The sequence below is a fragment of the Bubalus bubalis genome, chromosome 2, assembly GCF_019923935.1.
Source record: "Bubalus bubalis isolate 160015118507 breed Murrah chromosome 2, NDDB_SH_1, whole genome shotgun sequence".
NCBI lineage: Eukaryota > Metazoa > Chordata > Mammalia > Artiodactyla > Bovidae > Bubalus > Bubalus bubalis.
This window is the reverse complement of record NC_059158.1, coordinates 80,440,779-80,467,254: the sequence shown is the minus strand read 5'-3', so window position 1 is coordinate 80,467,254 and position 26,476 is coordinate 80,440,779. Positions and strand designations below refer to the sequence as shown.

Below are 26,476 nucleotides of genomic sequence, written 5' to 3'. Positions count from 1 at the left end.
AACGGATATCCACAAATTTCCCAACAAAGAACAAAACAATTGTCCTAAAGAAGCTCAGAGAGCTACAAGAGACACAGATAAACAATTTGACAAAATTAGGAACAAAATACAAAAACAAATCAGAAGCTCAACAAAGAGAAAACACGAAAAATCACCAAACGTTTTAGAACTGAAGAATACAATGATTGAGCTAAAAAATGCAATAGAGAGTTTCAATAGGAGACTCAATTAAATAGAAGACAGAATCAGTGAGCTTGAAAACAGGTAATTTGAGATTACCCAGAGGAGTAAAAGGCAGAAAGAATGAAGGCCCATAGGACGTGTGGGACAAAATCAAGCAAAACAATGTTCACAATATGGAAGTCCCAGATGGTGCACAGAGAGGCACAGTTTGCAAGCTTATTTAAGGAAATAATGGCTGAAAACTTCCCAAATCTGGGAAATGAAATCGATATCCAGGTGTATGACACTCAAAAGTCTCTAATCAGGTCCAACCTGAAGACTTCACTGAGGCCCTTTATTATAAAACTGTGAAAAATAAAGATGGAATCTTGAAAGCAGAAAGAGAAAAGAAGCTCATCACATACAAGAGAACCCCCATGAGTGTATCAGCAGGCTTCTCAGCACACACCTTACAGACTGGTGGCAGAATACACTTTCTTCTCAAGTGCACATGAAACCTTCTCCAAGGTAAATAATATGTCAGGATACAAAACAAGTTAACACATTTAAGAAAATTGATTAAAATCATATTATATATCTTTTCCCATCACAGTAGTTGCTGTTGTTCAGTTACTGTGTCATGCCCAACTCTTTGCAACTCCATGGACTACAGCACGCCAGGCTCCTCTGTCCTCTGCTGTCTCCTGGAGTTTGCTCAAATTAACGTCCATTGAATCAGTGATGCTATCTAGCCATCTCATCCTCTGTTGCCCCCTTCTCCTTTTGCCTTCAATCTTTCCCAGCATCTGGGTCTGTTCCAGTGAGTCAGCTCTTCACATCGGTTAGCCAAAGTTTTAAAGCTTCAGCTTCAACATTAGTCCTTCCAGTGAATATTCAGGGTAGAGTTCCTTTAGGACTGACTGGTTTGATATCCTTGCAGTCCAAGGGACCACAGTGGTCTGAAACTGGAAATCAATAACAGGAGAAAACATGGGAAGTTCACAAATATGTGTAGGTTGAACAACATGCCTCTGAAGAGTGAGTCAAAGATGCTGAAAATGAAAAAAAAAATCTCTGGACAAAGAACAATGGCAACACAACATACCAAAACTTATGAGATGCAACAGAAGCAGTTCCAAGAGGAGAGTTTATAGATAAATGCTTATATTGAGAAAAAATAAAATAGATCTCAAAGGTTCTTACCAGACACACACAACACACAAAACGTATATGTAAGAGATGATGGATATGTCCGTTTCATTACTCGTCGGGAAGATAGTGCCGGCGGTGGCTGCTCTCCCTGCGCTGGCCCCAGTAAGGCAATCATTTTACAATGTATGCTTCTATGAAAGCATCACACTGTACAACCTAAATATATGAAACTTGTGCTTGTCCAAATATATAAAAATTTTAAAAATGAAAAAGAATTGAGCTGCTCTTTTGCAAGACTCTAAGTTCTGTAGGCCACAGTTTTTAGCTTTCTATGAGATTCTAATACTTGAATTTTTATATGATATTTTGCAATTGTTAATTCTGTGTCAGTCAGTCAGTTCAGTCGCTCAGTCGTGTCCAACTCTTTGCAGCCCCATGAATCGCAGCACGCCAGGCCTCCCTGTCTATCACCAACTCCCGGAGTTCACTCAGACTCACATCCATCGAGTCAGTGATGCCATCCAGCCATCTCATCCTCTGTCGTTCCCTTCTCCTCCTGCCCCCAATCCCTCCCAGCATCAGAGTCTTTTCCAATGAGTCAACTCTTCACATGAGGTGGCCAAAGTACTGGAGTTTCAGCTTTAGCATCATTCCTTCCAAAGAAATCCCAGGGCTGATCTCCTTCAGAATGGACTGGTTGGGTCTCCTTGCAGTCCAAGGGACTCTCAAGAGTCTTCTCCAACACCACAGTTCAAATGCATCAATTCTTTGGCACTCAGCTTTCTTCACAGTCCAACTCTCACATCCATACATGACCACTGGAAAAACCATAGCCTTGACTAGACAGACCTTTGTTGGCAAAGTAATGTCTCTGCTTTTGAATATGCTATCTAGGTTGGTCATAACTTTCCTTCCAAGGAGTAAGCGTCTTTTAATTTCATGGCTGCAATCACCATCTGCAGTGATTTTGGAGCCCAGAAAAATAAAGTCTGACACTGTTTCCCCATCTATTTCCCATGAAGTGATGGGACCAGATGCCATGATCTTCGTTTTCTGAATGTTGAGTTTTAAGCCAACTTTTTCACTCTCCTCTTTCACCTTCATCAAGAGGCTTTTTAGTTCCTCTTCACTTTCTGCCATAAGGGTGGTGTCATCTGCATATCTGAGGTGATTGATATTTCTCCTGGCAATCTTGATTCCAGCTTGTGCATCTTCCAGTCTAGCGTTTCTCATGATGTACTCTGCATAGACATTAAATAAGCAAGGTGACAATATACAGCCTTGACGTACTCCTTTTCCTATTTGGAGCCAGTCAGTCGTTCCATGTCCAGTTCTAACTGTTGCTTCCTGACCTGCATACAGATTTCTCAAGAGGCAGATCAGGTGGTCTGGCATTCCCATCTCTTTAAGAATTTTCCACAGTTTGTTGTAATCCAGACAGTCAAAGGCTTTGGCTTAGTCAATAAAGCAGAAATAGATGTTTTTCTGGAACTCTCTTGCTTTTTCGATGATCCAGCGGATGTTGGCAATTTGGTCTCTGGTTCCTCTGCCTTTTCTAAAACCAGCTTGAACATCTGGAAGTTCACGGTTCATGTATTGCTGAAGCCTGGCTTGGAGAATTTTGAGCATTACTTTACTAGCGTGTGAGATGAGTGCAATTGTGCAGTAGTTTGAGCGTTCTTTGGCATTGCCTTATAGAGTTTTGCCAAGAAAATGCACTGGTCATAGCAAACACCCTCTTCCAACAACACAAGACAAGACTCTACACATGGACATCACCAGATGGTCAACACCAAAATCAGATTGATTATATTCTTTGCAGCCAAAGATGGAGAAGCTCTATACAGTCAGCAAAAGCAAGACCAGGAGCTGACTGTGGCTCAGATCATGAACTCCTTATTGCCAAATTCAGACTTAAATTGAAGAAAGTAGGGAAAACCACTAGGCCATTCAGGTATGACCTAAATCAAATCCCTTATGATTATACAGTGGAAGTGAGAAATAGATTAAAGGGACTAGATCTGATAGATAGAGTGCCTGATGAACTATGGACTGAGGTTCGTGACATTGTACAGAAGACAGGGATCAAGACCATCCCCATGGAAAAGAAATGCAAAAAAGCAAAATGGCTGTCTGAGTAGGCCTTACAAATAGCTGTGAAGCAAAAAGCAAAGGAGAAAAGGAAAGATATAAGCATCTGAATGCAGAGTTCCAAAGAATAGCAAGAAGAGATAAGAAAGCCTTCCTCAGCGATGAATGCAAAGAAATAGAGGAAAGCAACAGAATGGGAAAGACTAGAGATCTCTTCAAGAACATTAGAGATACCAAGGGAACATTTCATGCAAAGATGGGCTTGATAAAGGACAGAAATGGTATGGACCTAACAGAAGCAGAAGATATTAAGAAGAGGTGGCAAGAATACACAGAAGAACTGTACAAAAAAGATATTCACAACCCAGATAATCACGATGGTGTGATCACTGACCTAGAGCCAGACATCCTGGAATGTGAAGTCAAGTGGGCCTTAGAAAGCATCACTACGAACAAAGCTAGTGGAGGTGATGGAATTCCAATTGAGCTATTTCAAATCCTGAAAGATGATGCTGTGAAAGTGCTGCACTCAGTAACTCTGAGTAGGCCTCACAAAATATGTATCTGCCAGGCAAATGCAGCCTGTGGGCAGTGTTTTCTTTAGGGGTCATCCATGTCAACACAGACACTTGGAGTTTATTGCTGAGGGCCTCTGGTAAGGACCAAAATAGGAGGAGAGACAGTGGCATTCTGTGCCTACTTGACATTTTTTCCTAGGATTGACTCTGGTTATGAGATAAAAAGAAGGAAGTCTTTGGTTTTATCAGCTAGGTCAGCTTTATCTCAGTCTAGCAGTAGATTTGATATGAAAACCTAATCAATATAGTACTTGCCTTAAGAACTCACTGAGAAATGAAATATAGAAATTTAACAAGAGGAAGGAGTATAATACACTTACAACAAAATTATAGGTTTTTACTCTGAATATCACCTCAGCCTCAAATTATACTGCGAGAAGTTGAAATTAATGGTTTGAGAGACTGCATTTTGTTTTGCCTAGTTTTGTTTTTAGACTATTCTTCTCCTTCAGTGATTATATAATTGCCCAAACCATTGTGGAAATAGCCACATCTTTAAAAAAAGAAAAAAAAAAGAAGAAGCTAAAATCAATCTAAAAAACAAAAACCACACACTGCAAGTGCTTTCATGACACCCCTCTTCAAATTGGAGATATAACCGAAGCTTTTAAGAAATTTCATTTCAGCCTCAGAAGCTGACAAATGAAGAATTTAATCATAGAGAAGTTCTGCCTGAGATGTAAAACACAAATCCTGGGAGTTTGTTATGGAGATTGTTTCAGAGAAATGGTTTTAATTTCTTAAGAGGCTTTATAATGACAGCTTGTGTCTCCACATCAACTGGTAAAAGGACAACAAAAACTCAAAAGGGATTCTAGTAAAATCCACACTAAAAACACTAATGAGACAGTTAAATTACCTATTGAAGGAGCTGAAAAGCAAAACTGACAGGTTTTTAGTCAAAGGAATGTTCACGTCTCCCAAGTAAACAAAGACTAGGGAGTGAATGAAAGGAAGAAAAAGAACACCCAGTTCCTCGGGGAGCTATTCTGTGAGGAATTCTTAGCAGCTACAGAAATTAGTAGGTCAAAGAAATCTACATGCACTGGGCTTTGAGGCCAGAGGGAACCCTAGGAATAAGCCAGCCCTCCCTGTTCCGGGCAGGCAGAGGGAAGCCTGGAGGGGGAGAGAGAGACAAAGGGAGAACGGTGATTATAAGCCAGCCCTCCCTGTTCCGGGCAGGCAGAGGGAAGCCTGGAGGGGGAGAGAGAGACAAAGGGAGAACGGTGATTGAGTTTCCTTTCCAAGGTCTTAAGTGAAGTCCCTCAATCGTGTCCGACTCTTTGCGACCCCATGGATTGTAGCCTACCAGGCTCCTCGGTCCATGGAATTTTCCAGGCAAGAATACTGGAGTGGGTTGCCATTTCCTTCTCCAGGGGATAAAACCAAATGCTTTCTAGAACTCTACTCAGAACGCTGGGGGTATAAGACAGGTAATAAGGAGACCTATCATTAACTGTTGCCAGGTTTTTAGTGTCAAATTATTAGACAATGGACTTAAAATTTTTTTCATTTTTAGAAAAAATAATAAATTTCAAGATTAAAAAAATATAATGTAAATAATAAGAAAATATAGAAAAGCACAAAGAGGAAAATTAAAGAAGAAAACTTGACACTAAACTATTTAGTGTCAGATTATTAGATAATGGACTTTAAATTTTGTCATTTTTAGAAAAAATAATCATGTATTTAGAGATTATAAAATAAAATGTAAATAATCAGAAAATATAGAAAAGCATAAAGAAGAAAATTAAACCCATTACTACTACTACCTAGATACAATAACTTAATATTTTATATACATTGTCCAGTCTTCATATAACTATATTGTATAGATATATAGGAATGATTAAAGAAATATGGGAATTAATATTTATGTTAAGATCAGACTACACAATCTATTTGGTAATTTGTCAGAAAATATAAAGCATATAAAATATATTTTAAACATTTTGTTAAGTCATTTAGTATTTTTATTCAATATGATTTTAATATATAGTTCAGTTTAGTCACTCAGTTGTGTCCAGTTCTTTGTGACCCCATGGACTGCAGCACGCCAGGCTTCCCTGTCCATCACCAACTCCCAGAGCTTGCTCAAACTCACTTCCATCAAGTTGGTGATGCCATCCAACCATCTCATCCTCTGTCATCCCCTTCTTCTCCTGCCTTCAATCTTTCCCAGTATCAGTGTCTTTTCCAGGAGTCAGTTCTTCACATGAGGTGGCCAAAGTATTTGGATCTTCAGCATCAGTCCTTCCAATGAATAGTCAGGACTGATTTCCTTTAGGATGGACTGGTTAGATATCCTTGTAGTCCAGGGGACTCTCAAGAGTCTTCTCCAACACCACAATTCAAAAGCATCAATTCTTCAGCACTCAGCTTTCTTTACGGTCCAACTCTCACACCCAGACATGACTTTCCATTGTTTCCCATCTTTTTGTCATGAAGTGATGGGACTGGATGTCATGATCTTAGTTTCTTGAATGTTGAGCTTTAGGCAAGCTTTTTCACTCTCCAGTTTCACTTTCATCATGAGGCTCTTTAGTTCCTGTTCACTTTCTGCCATAAGGGTGGTGTCATCTGCATATCTGAGGTGATTGATATTTCTCCCTGCAATCTTTATTCCAGTTTGTGCTTCTTCCAGCCCAACATTTCACATGATGTACTGTGCATATAAGTTAAATAAGCAGGGTGACAATATACAACCTTGACATACTCCTTTCCCAGTTTGGAACCAGTCAGTTGTTGCATGTCCAGTTCTAACTGTTGCTTCTTGACCTGCATACAGATTTCTCAGGAGACAGGGAAGGTGGTCTGGCATTCCCATCTCTTTAAGAATTTTCCACAGTTTGTTGTAATCCAGACAGTCAAAGGCTTTGGCTTAGTCAATAAAGCAAAAGTAGATGTTTTTCTGGAACTCTTTTGCTTTTTCGATGATCCAGAGGATGTTGACAATTTGATCTCTGGTTCCTCTGCCTTTTCTAAATCCAGCTTAAACATCTGAAGTTTCACGTATTGTTGAAGCCTAGCTTGGAGAATTTTGAGCATTACTTTGCTAACGTGTGAGATGAGTGCAATTGTGTGGTAGTTTGAACATTCTTTGGCATTGCCATTCTTTGAGATTGGAATGAAAACTGACCTTTTCCAGTCCTGTGACCCTGTTGAGTTTTCCAAATTTGCTGGTATATTGAGTGTAGCACTTTCACAGCATCATCTTTTAGAATTTGAAATAGCTCAGCTGGAATTCCATCACTTCCATTAGCTTTGTTCATAGTGATGCTTTCTAAGGTATCTGGGAAAAAAAATAATAAAAAGTACTACATGTCAGACTTCATGTGATTGGATAAAGCAGCACTCAGAAGAAAATACAAGGACTTCAGTAGTTATTAATAAAAGTAGAATAAAAACAAATCCACTAAATATCCAACAGAAGAATTTAAAAAAGGAGCAACAAGATAAAATAAATCAAAGGAAAGCAGAACAGAACAATAAAGGTAAACATAGAAAGTAATAAGTTAAACAAACAATAATACAAATACAAAATCCAGTTTTGGGAGCTATAAAGTAGGTATGCTTATAAGAAATGTAATAAAAAATAGGAGGAAGTACAAATACAGACAGTATGGAATAAGTGGGAAGGAGTTATATTTACAGAAATAATTACAGGCATCATAAAACACAGTATTAATTATAGTCAACTAAATTAAAAAATCCAAATAAAGCAAATACTCTGCTAAGTAAATGTAAGTTTTATATCAAAACAAATTCAAGTACAGATAAACTATATAAACATATCAATTAAATAGAAGAAATAGAAAAAATTTTCAAAGAACCATCCCTATCTTACTCCCCAAAAGACCAAAATCAAATGGTTTTGTGATAGATTTCTAATAAATTTTGACAAAACAATTCTATAGTACAGGAAAAGAAAAACTTTAGTGGTTTCTTTTATGATACAGGATTAATACCAACATTTAACAAAAATTTCCAAAGATAAAATTTTTATAAGGCAATGTCTCCTATGATTATCAATGCAAAATACTTTCAAATAAAATAGTAGCAGACCTAATCACCATATTAGAAGAAAATGACATACTAACCAACTAAGATTTTTCCAGTAATGTAGGAATTTTCAATATTAGGAAAGCTATTTAAGTAATTGGCTATAGTAATAGATCCACGTGTGTGCATGCTAAGTCGCTTCAGTTGTGTCCAGCTCTTTGCAACTCTGTGGACTGTAGCCCACCAGGCTCCTCTGTCCATGGGATTCTCCAGGCAAGAATACTGGAGTGGGTTGCCAGGGAATCTTCCTGGCCCAGGGATGGAACTGGTGTCTCTTATGTCTCTTGCATTGGAAGGTGGGTTCTTTACCACTAGTGCTACTGGGAAGCCCCATAGTAATAGATCTAAGAGTGGCTAAATCATATAAACACCTCTAGCCTTTCTGGAAATGCATTTTTTAAGTTTCAAAGTCCATTGGCGATGCTGAAGAATCTTAATCAACTAGAAATAGATGGTTGTTTCCTTAACTAGTTAAAATATGTCTATTATTAGGCCATCAGAAATGCTAAAATCATCCCCATTAAATTTAGAGATAAATGTTTTCATTATCATCACTATAATTTAAAATTTTTTTGCATATATTAGAAAATTAGAGATGAAAAATAAACCATATATATATATATATATATATATATAAACTAGGCAGTAAGGAATAAAACTAAATATACATGATATAATTTATACCTGACATATATAAGATAATAAACTTAAAATTGCCTACAAACAATGAGGATTTCAATAAGATTTCTGACTGTAAAATTAATATACAGAAGTTAACAGTCTTCAGATTATAAACAAGAACTAGGTAGAAAATATAATGGAAGTAAAGATCCCATTTTATAATTTAAATTGAAAATTGAAAATTAAAATTAAACACAAAAATGATAGGTGTAAAGTTAATAATTAGAAGTGACATTCAGTTCAGTTTAGTTCAGTCACTTAGTCATGTCCGACTCTTTGCCACCCCATGAATTGCAGCACACCAGGCCTCCCTGTCCATCACCAACTCCTGGAGTTTGCTCAAACTCACGTCCATTGAGTCAGTGATGCCATCCAGCCATCTCATCCTCTGTCGTCCCCTCCTCCTCCTGCCCCCAATCCCTCCCAGTATCAGAGTCTTTTCCAATGAGTCAACTCTTCGCATGAGGTGGCCAAAGTACTGGAGTTTCAGCTTTAGCATCATTCCTTCCAAAGAACACCCAGGACTGATCTCCTTTAGAATGGACTGGTTGGATCTCCTTGCAGTCCAAGGGACTCTCAAGAGTCTTCTCCAACACCACAGTTCAAAAGCATCAATTCTTCAGCACTCAGCTTTCTTCACAGTCCAACTCTTGCATCCATACATGACCACTGGAAAAACCATAGCCTTGACTAGATGGACCTTTGTTGGCAAAGTAATGTCTCTGCTTCTGAATATGCTATCTAGGTTGGTCATAACTTTCCTTCTAAGCAGTAAGCGTCTTTTAATTTCATGGCTGCAATTAACAATATATAAAATCTTTATAAGTAAAACTTAAAAATCCTTTAAGAGCAGCAAGTAAAATTTTTTGAACTACTAGGAAAATATAACTTGCTTTGGGATAGAACATTCAACATCAAAAATAAAGGTATAAATTTTCCATAAGTTAACTAATAACTTAATAATGATTTTTTAAATTGTAGCATAGTTAATTTACAATGCTATGTTAGTTTCAGGTGTACAGGAAAGTGATTTGGTTATACATATTTATGTATGTATCTATTTTCTTCATTTTAAAATTCTATTTCATTTATAGTTTATTACAAAATATTTGTACATAATTCTCTACAATGAATTTTTGTTGTTTATTTTGTATATGGTAGTGTGCATCTGTTAATTCTCCACTCTTAATTTATCCTTCTCTTGCATTCCTAGCTATTAATTTGTGTACTGTGCCTGTGATCCTCTTTCTCTTTTGTAAATAAGTTCCTTCGTACTATGTGTTTAGATTCCATGTATAAGTGAAACCATACAGTATTTGTCTTTGTGTCCTTCACTTAGTATGATAATCTCTAGTTCCATCCATGCTGCTACAAATGGCATTATTTCATTCTTTTTTATGGCTGAGTAGAATTCTGTTATATATATGTACCACATTTTCTTTATCCATTCCTCTGCTGATAGATACGTAGGTTACTTTCATGTCTTGGCTATTGTAAATAACACCCTCATGAACACTGGGGGTGCTTCTATCTTTTCAAACTAGATCTTTTGTCTTTTTTGGATATATGCCCAAAAGTCAGATTGTTGGGTCATATAGTAATTCCATTTTTAGTTTTTTAAGGAAACTCCATACTGTTTTCCAAAGTGTTTGCACCAAAGCAATTGCACCAATTTACATTTCCACCAACAATGTAGGAGAGCTCCCTTTTCCTTTTCTCCACACCCTCTCCAACATTTATTATTTATGGACATTTTGAGATGACCGTTCTGACAGATGTGAGGTGGTATATGATTGTAGCACTGATTTGCATTTCTTTAATAATTACTATGTTGAGCATCTCTTTATGTGCCTATTGGCCATCTATATGTCTTCTTTGGAGAAATGTCTGTTTAGGTCTTCTGCCCATTTTTTGATTGGGTTGTTTATTTTTTGTTATTTAGTTGTATGAGCTGTTTGTATATTTTGGAAATTAATCCTGTGTTGGTCACCTCATTTGCAAATATTTTCTGCAAGTCCATTGGTGGTCCTTTCATTTTGTTTATGGTTTCCTTTGCTGTGCAAATGTTTTGTAAGTTTTAATTCCCATTTGTTTATTTTTTCTTTTATTTCTATTGCCTTGGGAGACTGATATAAGAAAACGTTGCTACAATTTATATCAGAGAATATTTTGCCTATGTTCTCTTCTAGAAGTTTTATGGTGTTGTGTCTTATAGTTAAGTCTTTAAGCCATTTTGAGTTTATTTTTATGTATGATGTGAGGGTGTGTTCTAACACATTTGGCTGTCCAGCTTTTCCAACACCACTTGCTCAAGAGATTGTCGTTTCCCCATTATATATTCTTGCCTCCTTTAACTGAAGATGTGTGGGTTTATTTCTGGGCTCTCTATTCTGTTCCATTGATCTGTATGTCTGTTTTTGTGCCAATCCCATGCTGTTTTGATTACTGTAGCTTTATAGTATTTTTTGAAGTCTGGAAGGGTGATGCCTCTAGCTTTGTTCTTTTTCCTCAGGATTGCTTTGACAGTTCTGGGTCTTTTGTGGTTCTATATAAACTTTAGGATTATATATTCTAGTTATGTGCAAAATGTCATGGTAATTTGATAGAAACCACATTAAATCTATAGATTGCCTTGGGTAGTATGTCAATTTTAACTATATTAAATCTTCTAATCCAAGAGCATGGGATATATTTCCATTTCCTTAAATAACCTTCCATTTCCTTTATTAGTGTTTTATAGTTCTCAGCATGTAAGTCTTTCATCTCATTGGTTAGGTTTATTCCTAGTATTTTATTTTTTTAATGTGATTTTAAAAGGGTTTTTTTTAATGTTCTCTTTCTGTATCTCATTGTTAGTATAGAGAAATTCTACAAATTTCTGTATATTAATCTTGTATCTTGCTACCGTGCTGAATTGACTTATCGGTTCTAATAATTTTCTGTTTGTGGAGTCTTTAGGGTTTTCTACATAGAGTACTGGTCATCTCATATAATGAAAATTTTACCTCTTCCCTCCCAGTTTGGATACTGTTTTTTCTTGTCTGATTATTGTGGCTTGGACTTCTCGTACTTTGTTAAATAGAAGTGGTGAAATGCCATCTTTGTCTTGTTCTAGATTTTTAGTGAAAAGGCTCTCAGCTTTTCACCATTGAGTATTATGTTGGCTGTGGTTTGTCCTAAGTGACTTGTATTATGTTGAGATATGTTTCCTGTACTCTCACTTTGGTAAGAGTTTTTATCATGAATGGATGTTGAATTTTATCAAATGCTTTTTCTGCTTTTGTTGAAATGATCACGTGGCTTTTGTCTTTTGCTGATCTGTCTTTTGCTGATCTATATCACATAGATTTGCATATGTTGAACCATCCTGTGACCCTGGAGTAAATCTAACCTCATCATGGCATATGAGCCTTTTTATGTGTTGTTAAATTCAGTTTACTAATATTTTGTTGAGAATTTTTGCATCTATATTCATCAGTGATGTTGTTGTTCAGTTGCCCAGTCACGTCTGACTCTTTGAGACCCCATGGACTGCAGCATCCTAAGCCTCCCTGTCCCTCAGCATCTCCCAAAGTTTGCCCAAGTTCATGTCCATTGCATCAGTGGTGCAATCCAGCTATCTCATCCCCTGATACCCTCTTCTCCTTCTGCCCTCAGTTTTTCCTGGCATCAGGGACTTCTCCATTGAGTCAGCTATTCGCATCAGATAACCAGAATACTGGAGCTTCAGCATCAGTTCTTCCAATGAGTATTCAGGGTTGATTTCCCTTAAGATTGACTGGTTTAATCTTCTTGCTGTCCAAGGGACTTTCAGGAGTCTTCTCCAGCACCGCAGTACAAAGGCATCAATTCTTTGACATTCTGCCTTCTTTATGTTCCAGCTCTCACAACCATACGTGACCACTGGGAAGACCATAGCCTTGACTATATAACCTTTGTTGGCAGAGTAATGTTTCTGCTTTTCAACACACTGTCTAGGTTTGCCATAGCTTTCCTGCCAAGAAGTAATTGTCTTCTGATTTCATGGCTCTAGTCACCATCTGTGGTGATTTTAGAGCCCAAAAAGAGGAAATCTGTCACTAGTTTCACATTTTCCCCTTCTATTTGCCATGAAATAATGGGGCTGGATGCTATAATCTTACTTTTTAAAAAATATTTAGTGATATGGACCTGTAATTTTATTTTTTGGTAGTATCTTTGTCTGGTTTCGTTATCAGGGTTTTGGTAGCTTCATACAATGACTTTGAGAGGGTTCCTTCCTCATTAACCTTTTTCGAGAGTTTGAGAGTATGTTTGGGTTTTTTTTTTTTTAATATTTGGTAGAATTCTCCAGTCCTGGATTTTTGTTTGCATGGAGGTTTTTTTTTTGTTTTGTTTTTCCAGCTTGAAACAGCAAATATTAATTATTTCATTATTTCTGTGGGTCATGAATTCAGTAGCAGCTTAGCTGATTTGGTGTGATTCAAAGTCTCTCATGGAGTTACTGGATGCATGCATGTTCATAAAGCTGCTGCTGCTACTGCTGCTGCTGCTGCTGCTGCTGCTGCTAAGTCACTTCAGTCGTGTCCGACTCTGTGCGACCCCATAGACGGCAGCCCACCAGGCTCCGCCATCCCTGGGATTCTGCAAGCAAGAACACTGGAGTGGGTTGTCATTTCCTTCTCCAATGCATGACAGTGAAAAGTGAAAGTGAAGTCGCTCAGTCGTGTCCGACTCTTAGCGACCCCATAGACTGCAGCCTACCAGGCTCCTCCATCCATGGGATTTTCCAGGCAAGAGTACTGGAGTGGGGTGCCATCGCCTTCTCTGGTTCATAAAGCTACCAGCACATAAATCCACGGGAGCTGTACCTCCTGAATGCACAGACTCAGGAACGTGTACAAAGTCCTGGTCCCAAAATCTGCCAGAGGGAGAACCCAACAGAGCTGCCTCCCTGGGCCCACAGTGGATGGCTGGTAACTGGCTCAGGTTTTAGCCCTGCCTCTGTGTGTTCATGCCCACCAAGTTAATAGAACCCACTGTGGCTGCAGCCTTGCCCACTGCCAAGGAGGCTGCTCTGACAGATCCAGGCTCCTCCTTCCCTGTGCTGACAGTGGGGCTCCTATGGAGGATCAATGCTTTTTATGTCAGGTAATTTTTATTTTTTGGCAGCATATCTTTCAAACAGAAACATTTTTGAGCAGTATATTCAAGACCTTTGCTGGGTACCATGAAATATACAAAAAGATATAAAATCGGGTCATTGCACTCCAGGCAGCTGAAAGGACATGGTATGCCGCAACAGAAAGAGAATGGGCCTCAGGGTCCTATCCCCTGGTTAAAATCCCTGCTTAGATTCATGTTAGCAGCTTCCTCAGCCAATTTACTTAACTTCTCAGAGACTCAATTGCTTTATCTGTAAAGCCCTGAGAAAATACCTAATTCTCAATATATTAAAATACCTATTTTAGTACCTAGATCTAACACCTGCACAATGTGTTAAAAAAAAAAAAAAGTTGGCGAGGAGATCATATCCTATGAAAATATAGGCAGGAAATGCTTAGTGCTAAATTGATAACATAGATGATCATTACTGTAGAATTCAGAGGAAGGAGATCATTTCTAGGAGAATGTGGTCATAGCATATTGATTGAAGAAACAAGAACCAAAGCTGAATCCTGAAAGGGTAGTAGTCTGTGAAAAGCAAGGGCATCACCACAGGAAAGGAAAGCCATGATGTGGACACAAGTGTGAGCTGAAAATATTTGGATATAGGCAGAACTGACTTGGAGTAGAGGACAGAAAATGGGAAAGGCCAATTATGGTCAAATTATAGAGGGCATTGGAGGAGGAAATGGCAACCCACTCCAGTATTCTTGCCTGGAGAATCCCAGGGACAGAGGAGCCTGGTGGGCTGCCATCTATGGGGTCGCACAGAGTCAGACACGACTGAAGCGACTTAGCAGCAGCAGCAGCAGAGAGGACATTAAATGCCAGGCTAATGAGTTTGGGCTTTTCTCATAGGAAGCCTCTTTAGATTTACGCACAGGGTTATAATTTGATGGAAATAGTGTTTTGGATTGATGACATTTTGGCAGCCAGCCATATGGATTGGGGTCTGCAAGAGAGACAAGAAGGTCAGAGACTGTCTTAAACTGTAGGATAAACATTAGCTAATAAGGACATCTTCTAGGGTGCTGACACTGGTAAGAGAATGGAATAGAAGAGAAAGTTGTGTTCATCATGAAAGTAAGAACTGAAAAGACTTAATTTTGAGTAGATAATGCTAAGTGGTGACAAGAAGGGAGCCTTCAGAGATGACATCCACATTTTTAAGCCCAGTGACTAGACAAGTAATAGCACCATTTGAAAAAGAGCAGAGAAGAACAATGCTCCAGCAACTTGGAGAAAATATGATTCATTTATATTAACATACTGCATTTAAAATAGAGGTGATACAATCTAGTGGAAAAGTTCCCCATTCAGTTGGAAATTCAAGCCTGGTGCCAGGAGGGATGATGAGACTGAAGCTATAGAACTAAGATTCATTGGCAGCTATCACAGTTGAAGACATGGGGTGAGAGACTTTCTGTTGATAGTGGCAAAGTCTCAATGACTAAAACTTGGCATGTTTGTAATTATTAAGAGCAGAAAATGGAGCTAGTGAAGAGAATAAAGAAAGGTCAGAGAGAACGGATAAGAACTAAATAATATGGTGCTTTGAAAGCCAAATGAGAGAAGAGGGTCAAAAAGAAGATGTGAACAGAAGATGAACCATGTCAGATACTGCAGAAAGGTTGATGAGAACGAGAAATTGATAATGTCAGTGAGTTCAGCTCTTATGAGACCAGTGCTGTTCCTGCCTATGGGTTCAGAGTGCTGGGAGGGCTGACTGCAGAACAAAAAAGAGGTACAAGATAGTGGTGGAAACTGAGGGTCCTGAGAGCAGACCACCTGGATTTCAATTGAGTCTCCAGGCTTGCTGTGTGATCTTGTGCAAGTTGTTTAATTCCTTTATGCCTCCATGTCTCCATCTTTAGAATGGAGATAATGATAAAAATAGCAGCTAACTCTTGAGGTTTTTGTGAGGCTAAAGGACAATGTATATACATTGCCTAATGTATAGGCACAGAGTAGGCACTCAAATGCTATTTATCATTGAAACCGTGAGTAGTCATTCATCAAATCAATTTCACCTGCTTTTACTAATCAGTGTCATCTACAGTAGACTTGCATGTCCTCCAGGTAGAAAGTAGACTAAACAAGATATTTGCCTGAGTTGTTTTCCAGGAACTTGGAGTCAGCTGTGTCTGGTTCCAACTGAACTGGGTAAGACTGGATAAGACCACTGACCCTTCAGCTGGGCATGCGTGAGTGTATGCTCAGTGATCTTTGGATGTTAGAGAGCCAAAAACTCCACCCTCAGATCATGCTAAATGCCTTTATTTTTTTTTTCTTTTAAATATGCAGAGGCTTGTAGCTTAGGTAAACCTGTGCACAACAATGACGACCACGCATTTTCCTAATCACCTTTTCGCACACCCCAGACCATCCTGATTCTTTATTTTTTATCCCATAAGTGTCCCATGCCACTTGATTTCTAGGAGACAGAGCTGAGATTGTCTCCCATCTCCTTGCTTGGCTTGCCTTGTGAATAAACCCCCTCTGCCGCAGAGCTTGATACCTTAGCATTTTAGCTTGCTGTACATCAGGCAAAATGAACCTGGTTCCATAACACCATTTCTTGTTATTAGCATTACTGTCACAGGAAGTGGAGACTGAGTGGCATTTGGTCAAGAGTCTGGGTAGGGAAAAGCAGAAGTATAGTAGCAGGATAGCTTGGGAGAGCTTCCCAGGCACAGGTGTGTACATGTCTGCAGGCAGTTGGGAAGGGGAGACGAGGCAGGAGTAGACACTGAAGGTACCAGGGAGGAGACAATGTGATGGAGCAGAGTCATGGAGGGAAAGAAGAGAGTATGGATTTCAGGATCCAGGTTGACTAATTATCCTAGGAAAGACAGGCTAGACACCACCTGAGCTCATAAAAAGTCTACTCATATAGAGATGGAATTTTGAAGAGACTAGAGGGAGAACAAGAAACACACAAGCTTTTTTTCCCACCCAGCAAAGGAAGCACTGAGGCATTGGCCAAAAGAGAAGAATTGAGTGGATGAAGGTCTCTGCAAGCATTTGCAAAGTTTCGTTAACATTCTCAAGTTTAAACTTCTTCAGACATTTTTTTTTAAACTCCGTAGTGGCTCCAAGTAGAAAGTAAAGAACAAAGGGTTAAAAGCAATTCAAAAATATTGTAGGATTAGTCTAGTACCATCCAGCAGTATGGATAAGAGAGCTGGCAGTGGAAACCAGCCCTCAGCCTGGTAAGTCCACGACCCTTCTGTTGGGAGGCAAACCAAGGAGGAAAAGGCTGGCTTCTCAAAGCCTCTTCAAGGTCCTTTTAGATCTGTTTTAAAGAGCTTTTCTTTTTTACCTAGAGTAACATTTGATATTGAGTAGTCTGCCAGGTTTAACTTCTCTTGGGAAGCACAAATTGTCAAACCATGTTGCTTTCTCAATTAAAAAAAAAAACAATTTTCACCAAAGTTTGTATCTAGGGTAAACAAGGGAACTAAGTCTGATAGTTTGGTCCTTGGTTTCCCAAATCATCATTCTGGGGTAGTTGAAAGAGACCATACAGTCCTTTTTCGGACTGGTGCTGGGAGAGTCAGATTGGTAGCTGTATGTGCCCTCACCTGCTTTCTGCGTTCTCTCTTTGCAATAAATTAAATTAAATTAAGAATAAAAATAAATTAAATTTCTTTTGGTGCAACACCTTCAAATATTAAACCAGAAAGTGTGGAGGAAAGAGTTTGTCCTGCCGGGCTATAAGCCTGTTTGATCCCAAGGGAATATGGGCATGTCAGATGCTATAAACAAGCAGAGGAAAATTCTGATGAAGATAAAGTGCTATGCGCCATAGTTCATTATTCTGAGCAGCTTTGAGGCTGCCAGGACAATAGACTCACTTCTGTTTTAGCCATCAGTATCGCTCTGGAGATGGCTTTCTTGTAAAAGGAGCAGGATCAAGGCTATGCATTCATTTGTAAAAGATGCCACCACACACATTCTGCAGCTAATACCGTGTTCATGAACTTTACCTGTGACTAAATACATTTCATTTCTTACAGCTGAGCTTCAGTAATTGGTTTTTGCAGCCACAAACACATCCATCAAGGAAGATGTGAGAAGCCCAGGGCTCGCTCACTCTGCTTTTTGAAATGGCTTTTGCTGCAGATGGGAAATGCCATCCCAGCTCCGAGTTGGCAGGTCTTGAGGTCAAACCTTAGAGAGCTAGCACCTAGAAACTCCAAGGCAAGGAGGAGCAGGTGGCTTTGGAAGAGTAAATGACCCTGAAGGTAAGCAACAGGGAGGGGGAGAAGCAAACGACAGTGGGCGGAAAGTGGTGGCTAGGGAGTCGGCAGAAATGAGCCTCCCATCTCCAGCGCACAGCAGCTCCATGTTCTGTGTTTTTCCAGGTCCCTGCAGTCATGGAGGTCTCCAAGTGCCCACTAGGCCACAAAGTCATATAGCATAACCAAATCCAGGCTAAACTACCAATGGGAACTGAAGAATCATCATGCTGTTTGGAATTTGGCTGTGAAAAGGAAATATGGGCTCATCCAGTGAATTGATTAGTTAATTTATTCAGAAAAAATTAAGGAGCATTTGCTTTGGCCTTGAAAGAGCTGAATTATACACTTCAACAGTTTGGTTCACTGTGTCTCACATTTCCAAGAGAATTAGATTAGTTGGTATAACCCTGATATCTATACATAAAATTGACATGAAAATAAGCACCAGGATTCCAGAAATGCATCAATGAGATATGCAGAATAATCATATTTTTTACTTTCTGGATTACTAGCTCTAGAGACAATTATGATGTAAGGAAATTTGCCTTAAATTCCCTCATCCCCTCCCCTTACTCTTTTCCCTTCCACCTACTGAGACATTTACCATCTCTGGCTTTTTCCCTTCTGCCTGACATAACCTGTGTGGGCATCACCACAGCCCAATTTTTCACAGTCTCTACCCCACAAATCACCTTTTAAAAATATTTCCATCTTATATTAATAGCTATGGGTTGAGGAATTATTTTCCCAGTGCTATTTATGTTTTCAAAGCTCCTTAATTATGATAGAAAGTCACATACAGAAAGAAGCAGGGCCAGGAAGGAGATTTTGGGGGACAGGAGGGTTATTCTCAGGACATTTTGAATCATATAAAGGTCTGAACACCATTATCTGCCACTCATTCTCACTTTTCATTCTTTTTTTTTTTTCATTAGCCGTGGAACCTACTATGTATAAAGCCACAGAGCCTCCAAGATAGATGGAGCATAGTCTTTGTGAAACTGTGGGTGATAATTAGTGAAATCCATTTCACCTGCCTTCACTAATGAAGGTTGTTTGAAGACTTGCCTGTCCTCCCAGCGGCACATAAACAATAAGATGTTTGTCTGTGTTGTTTTCTAGGAACTTGAAGTTAGCTGTGTCTTGATCAAGATGAACTGGTTAAAAGTGTGATTATTCTGCATATCCCAGTGATGCTTTTTTGGAAATCTTGGTGCTGATTTTAGCATCAATTTTATGTGTAGATATTAGGGTTATAGCAACACGGACCCTCCAACTGGGCACGCACAAGTGTTTGAGCTCAATGACCTTTGACATCAAAGAACCTCAAACTCTGCCCGTAGAACATGTATGGGCCTGTAGCCTGGTTACACCTGCATAGAACCCCGAGCCAATTTACCTTGGGGCAGGCTGATTTTGAGATTTGTTCTCCTGTGTCCTTGCTTGGCTGCCTTGTAAATAGACCCTCTCTTCACTTGCAAACCTCAGTATCAGAGTGTGGGCTTGCTGTTTGTCAAGCAAAATGCACCTGGTTTGGTTACAGTTGCCTTAGAGAGGCTCATAATCTGGTAGAAAAACAGCTCTTTAAACAATCAATAATAGGGTGATTTAGTAAGTGCTGAAGTAAAGTATGGTCAGGGTTTCATGAAAACTCCAGAAAGGAAATTCTGTCTCTTGAAGGAGGAAAAGATATCAGTGTTGTTAAGATTTGAGTCAGTATTTTTAAAATGTAGAAAATTGGCCTGGCTGCTAAGGGCGTAAACATGGATTCAGCAAGTAACTCAAGATCATTCTGGAAGGAAAACACCTACTGGCCTTTGGCCTTTGACCCACTGTGCCAAATTATTTCATCTACTGATAAAACCTAGAGATTTGAGGACCCTGGCTATCAGGCAGCTCTTCGGTGGAGAGAGAGTAGAGGGCTTTGCTGGTGTCCTCAGAGCACACAGGCTGGGCTGTGAGCACGCTGAGGGCTTGGCCCTGGTGAGAGATTCATTTTTGAGTGTGTAGTTGTAACTGAAAGTGGAGTCTGGCTGCTCACCACTCAAAAGTCAATAAAGAGGCAAGATTGGTGGAAGGGAAAGTTTGCTTTATTTCAGATGCTAGCATGGGGATGGGGGGCAGACTCCTGTTCAAAAGCTGACTCCCTTCACACTTTGTCAGTCAGCAAGAGCTTTTATAGATGGAGAGAGAGGGCTACATGCAGAAATAGCACAGTCCACTCAGACAGTCATCTTGAAATTGGTCATCAGTGGTCTGACCAGCATCAACTTGATTGTTTTAAGTGCAGCTAATTTTCAGTTCCAGGGTCGGTGTGTTCCCATTTCTTTGGGGCCTCAGAACTGTGTAAAATGAAGTAGTTTATGTCATGGCTTCGATTTGGTCATCATGTAGTCAGTTAACTGCTTTCATCTGGTAGGGGTTTCAGAACCCATAAGACAGCTCACAGGATATGGCTCAGAATATCATCTGTAACCCTTGAGGAGGAACTAAAGGTCCTTAACTGTGCTTAATAACTAAACTATTATTATTTATTCTTGTTGGACAGTTTTCCTTTGTGCATTTTCTCACTTTTCTGATTAGACTTATTCTCTGGCTAAAGTTCTTTTCACAGACAGAAGGCAGGTGGGAAAACATGGTCAGGGAAAGAACCATAGGGTCCTGCTCTGTTTCATAGTTAGAAGCCCAGTAGCAACCTAGAACCAGGAATACTTCTCCCAGATGTTCAGCAGGCTATAAATGAGAGCTCCTGATTGGATTTAAAACCAATAGTCCAGCACTCCAGACTCATCAGTTTAGACTTGCATTCAATTCCATCCTATCTCTGACACAGGAGATCTGATGAATTGGGGCATGTGCTATAAAGGCACAAAGAATCAAATTGATTTTTTCCTCTACTTCTGTTTGCTTGGGTATTAGGTGCTGTGAATATAATATCAAATCCTCCCTGCCTTTTATTTTTCTCACATTCTTGGGAACGACTATCCTCTGGAACCCAGGCTTGATCCCTGGATACCATATTTGAGATGGTCGAATGTCATGGTTAAGACCGCATGCAGGCTTTTGGAGACAGATGACCTGGTTTAAATCCAAGCCCTTTAGTTACTAGATATACAGTCTCAGCAAGTTATTCAATATCCCGTGCTTAGGGTCCCTCATCTGTACCATGGGGACAATACTACTACCTGTCTTAAATGGTGGTTGTGAGGATTAAACAACTTCACGTATATAAGGCACTTAAAGGTGTACCTGGTAGGTTGTGAATGGTCTGTACAATTGACTTTTATCCTTCCAACTGCTGAGCACACTAATATTTCATTCCAGATTGCAGGAAGGAGGACCTGTGACAAATTCAAAGAACCACCAAGGATATCCTGGACACAGGTAAGGGCAATGACCCCCTTGTTCCCTCCTCAGGACTGGGAGGTGGGAACTTTCGGTGAGCTTATAATGCAGACAGCCTGAGAGGGGCAGTTCTTTTTACTGCTGCCACCTATGAGGTAAGATGTGACCAAGTGTGCCGCCTGCTTCAGATCCCTTGGTGTGGGTAGGTAGAGAGTGGACTGATTCGGCTATGGGGAGAGAAACATGGGATCAGCTTTAGGCAGCTTTGGAAAAGACTTAAAGGAATCCTGCATGTTCTGGACCAGCAGGCAGGGTTCTGAAGATAAGCCATCCTAAGGAATATTCTGTGTGCAGAGCTGACCTGTGCTCTGTGCCATGGCTCTCTGTTGCAGTGTAGGACCTGTGATCCAGGCATGAATACTTTGAATCCGTTCCCCTCCTCTTCTTCTCCACTGACTTAATCCTGACTTATTATTCCCCTAGAGTCTTCAGTTCAGTTCAGTCGCTCAGTCATGTCCGACTCTTTGCGACCCCATGAATCGCAGCACGCCAGGCCTCCCTGTCCATCACCAACTCCCGGAGTTCACTCAGACTCTTAGGGCACCTTATATCTGCCTGGCTATTCCAGCGCTAGCCCCTCTGCTTCCAGTCCACTTGTCCAGGGCTGTGAGATGGATCTTTCTGAGCATTGTTCTGATCACATCAATTTTCTACTAAAACCTTCCTTTCCTTCATGGACTTATTTACCTACTGGACCAGCAAGTATCCTAAGTGAGCAAAGTGGACCAGACAAGATGAAAGAGGCACGCTTCAGATCTGAAAGCTTGGAAACATTCCTAACTTCCATAAGGAGAGGCACTTCCTCCCGTTTATTTTGATAGTGGAGGCTTTCTAAAGCTGCAGTTTACATCCCACTTTTGGTTCACACTTTGTATGAGAAATATCACTTCATTCTTAACTGTTTTAAGAAAAACAACCCTGCCAGTCAAATGACTGTTTTAGGATGTTGGTTTGATGGCATAAATGGAGATCGTAGGACAGTGCTAACTGAGGATGGGAGATTGATTTATAACTCACGTGAAGGTGTATGTTGGTAGGTGGTCTGGTTATGGGGATTAGCATGTTCTGTTCCATGCAGTTATATTGGGACCCTAGTCTCTCTTGTTCTCAGCAGTGGTTCTCAATGTCTTAATCAAGGACTTTTGGGGCATCCCTGAGAGTTTCAAGGGTTTATAATATCAAAATAATTTTAATGAGGTATAGTTGATACATAGTATTATATTATTTTCAAGCATACAATGTACTAATTAAAATTTTTATATATTCTTTTTAAAATAATCATAAAATATTGGCTATATTTCTTGTGCTGTACAATATATGCTTGTAGCTTTTTTGTACTTAGTATCTTCTACCTCTTAATCCTCTATCCCTATCTTGTGGCTTGTCCCTCCCTCTCCCCATTGGTAACCACTAGTTTCTTCCCTATATCTGAGTCTGTTTTCCTATGTATATGTGTTTTTTTGATTCCACATATAAGTAATGGCATACAGTATATGTCTTTCTCTGACTTATTTCAATAAGCATAACTTACTCAGTAAGCATGGACTGCTTGGTGCAGGGGTTAATAATTAGCCACCTGTTGCTCTGGCTAAGCCATGAAAAAACCACCATGGGAAAAGAATAAAAGCAAAATAGACCAATACAGCATAACCCAAATAAAAGTACATTGGGTTGATCAGTTGGGGTTGTCCTGCCCCGCTAAGCTAAGGCAAAACGCGGTGCGGACCTTGGAACGCCGGGGCAGTGCAAGTTTGGAGCACTGCCTGTGCACACACGAAGATGTTTTCCCAAGGCATGTGTCGGTCTGTGACCTCCAGCTAGGTGATAGCCCTTGTACAAGAAAATAACAAAGATGGTTTAAAGTAATCGATAAAACAGGAGACGTGACCAGGGACACAGGAGGCTGACGTCATTGTAACACAACAGATACTTTCTGCTTGCCAAGACACTAAATAAAAGTGATGTGGCTCCAAGCAACAGGGCTCTTGACCAAGAGGTCTTGAGTCCCCAGGTCCCATCTGTAAAACTTTACTTCTGTCTCTAGTTTCTTTTTCCCAGACGGTGCATTGACCACTTTCAATCCCTACCCTGCTGGCTGGCTGCAGCAGCCTAGGTCCATGCACATTGTTGCAAATGGTAGAATTTCATTCATTTCCATGACTGAGTAATACTCCATTGTGTGTGTATATATACCACATCTTAATCCATTCATCTGTCAACAGCACTTCGGTTTTTTCTGTATCTTGGCTATTGTAAATACACTCCTATGAACATTGGCGTGCATATATCTTTTTGAATGAGTGTTTTTTTTTTTTTAATGCATACCCAGGAGTGTAATTACTTAAATCAGATGATAGTTCTATTTTTAGTGTTTTGAGAAACTTCTACACTGTTTTCCATAGTGGCTGCACCAATTTATATTCTCACCAACACTGAGAACCCTTTCCTCTACACCATTTCCAGGATTTGATGATAGCCATTGTAACGGGTCGGAGAAGGCAATGGTACCCAACTCCAGTACTCTTGCCTGGAAAATCCCATGGACAGAGGAGCCTGGTAGGCTGCAGTCCATGGGGTTGCTAAGAGTCAGACACGATTGAGCGACTTCACTTTGACTTTTCACTTTCATGCATTGAAGAAGGAAATGGCAACCCACTCCAGTGTTCTTGCCTGGAGAATCCCAGGGACAGGGGAGCCTGGTGGGCTGCTGTCTATGGGGTCACATAGAGTCGGACACGACTGAAGCTACTTAGCAGCAGCAGCAGCATTGTAACAGGTATCAGGCGATTTCTCACTGTGGTTTTGATTTGCATATCCATGATTAGTAATGTTGAGAATCTTTTCATGTGCCTGTTAGCCATCTGAATGTCTTCTTTGAGTTCCTCCTATGTTTTAATCAAGTTTTTTTTTTTTTAATTAATTGTATGACCTGTTTATATCCTTTGGATATTGACTCCTTATTTGTCATATCATTTTCAAGTACTTTCTCCCATTCAGCAGGTTGTTCATTTTTGTCAAAGATTTCATTTGCTGAATAAAAGCTTTTAAGTTTAATTGGGTTCCATTTGTTCATTTTTGCTCTTATTTCCTTTGCCTTCGGAGACCACAAAAAATATTGCTAAAATTTATGTCTAAGAGTTCTCTGCCTATGTTTTCTTCTAGAAATTTTAGAGCTTTAGATCTTTACTCAGTTTTAAGTTTATTTTTGTATTGGTGTGAGGAAGCTCTAAGCTTATTCTTTTAACATGTAGCTGTTCAGTTTTCTCAGCACCACTTATGAAAGTGACCATCTTCTGCATTGTATATTCTTGCCTCCTTTGTTGTTGATTTATTGACTGTAAGTGTGTGGGTTTATTTCTGGACTCTATTCTGTTCCATAGATCTACATGTCTGGGTTTGTGTCAGTACCATACTGTTTTGAATATTGAAACTTTGTAGTATAGTCTGAAGTCAGGGCACATGGTACCTCCAGCTTTGTTCTTTTTTCTCAAGATTGCTTTGAAATGTGAGGTCTTTTGTTGTTCCATATAAACTTTAGGATCATGTGTTCTACTTCTGTGAAAAATGTCCTCAGTATATAGATAGGGATTGCATTAAATTTATAGGTTGCTTTGTATAGTATAACCATTTTGATAATATTGATTCTTCCAGTCCAAGAGCATGGGATATCTTTCCCTTTTTACCATCAGTTTCCTTCGTCAATGCTTTGTAGTTTTAAGTGTTTAGATGGCTCACCTCCTTGGTTAACTTTTTTCCTTAGTTGTTTTTTTTTTTTTTTAATTCAATTTTAAAAGTTACTGTTTTGGGTTTGTTTTTTTTTTTTTTTGCTTTCTGATAGTTCATTATTAGTTCATAGAAAAGCAACAGATTTATGTATATTAACCTAGCATCCTACAACTTTTACAGAATTCATTTATTTGTTCTATCAGTTTTTGTTTTGTGAAAGACTTAGTATGTTATTCACAAATAGTGACAGTTTTGCTTCTTCCTTTCCAATTTAGATGACTTTTATTTCTTGTCTGATTGCTGTGACTGGCAATATTGTGTTAAATAGAAGTGGCAAGCATGAGCATTTCTATCTTGCTATTAATTTTAGAGGAAAGACTTTTAGCTTTTCACCGTTGAGTATGATATTAGCTGTGGATGTATTAGTCCATTGTCATAAGTGGACTTTATTTTGTTGAGCTATGTTCCCTTTACATGATTTTTGAGGGGTTTTTTTTTTATCATGAATGAATATTGAATTTTGTCAAATGCTTTCTCTGCATCTGTTGAGATGATCATGTGATTTTTATCCTTTTTGTTGGCTTGGTGTGTAATGTTTTTTTGTGAATATTGAACCATCCCTGCATCCCTAAAATAAATCCCACTTAATCAAGATGTATAATCCTTTTTGTATATTGTGTGTGTATAAATATCAATATATATTTATATATAAAATCAGTTTACTAATATTTTGAGGATGTTTGCATCTATATTCATCAGAGATATAGGCCTGTAATTTTCTTTCTCTTTTCTCTTTTTTGGTGTTGTCTTTTTTTGGTTTGAGTATTGGGATAATGGTGGACTTACAGAATGAATTTGGGAGTGTCTGTCCTCTTCAATTTTTTTGAATAGTTTGAGAATATTAGCTCTATTTTGTTACAAGTTACTGTCAAGCTATAGAATTTGGCCTTTTTTTGCTGAGAGTTTTTTTTAATTACAAATTCAATTTCACTACTAGTGATCAGTCGGTTCAAATTGTCTTTCTGATTCAGTCTTGGAAGGTTGAATGTTTCTAGAAATTTGTACATTCCTTCTAAGTTGTTTAAATTGTTGGCATATAACTGTGAATGGCGTTTTCTTAAGATTTTTTCTATCTCTGGTGTTGGTGGTTATTTTTCCTGTCATTTCTTATTTTGTTTATTTGGGTCCTCTCTCTTTTCTTCTTGAAGATCCCAGCTAAAGTTTGTCAAT

At 39.1% G+C, this 26,476-nt stretch overlaps 1 long non-coding RNA gene across 8 annotated transcripts in view; it reads left to right on the top strand.

The window, feature by feature from the left end:
• The window catches only part of LOC102411733, a 97,197-nt gene that overhangs the window by 15,287 nt on the left and 55,434 nt on the right, over window positions 1-26,476 (top strand). For all 8 annotated transcript variants that reach the window (XR_006547542.2, XR_006547536.2, XR_006547539.2 and 5 more), the window contains exons 2-3: window positions 17,891-18,118; window positions 21,440-21,499. This is a non-coding gene — a long non-coding RNA (uncharacterized LOC102411733). The remainder of the gene's footprint in view (window positions 1-17,890; window positions 18,119-21,439; window positions 21,500-26,476) is intronic.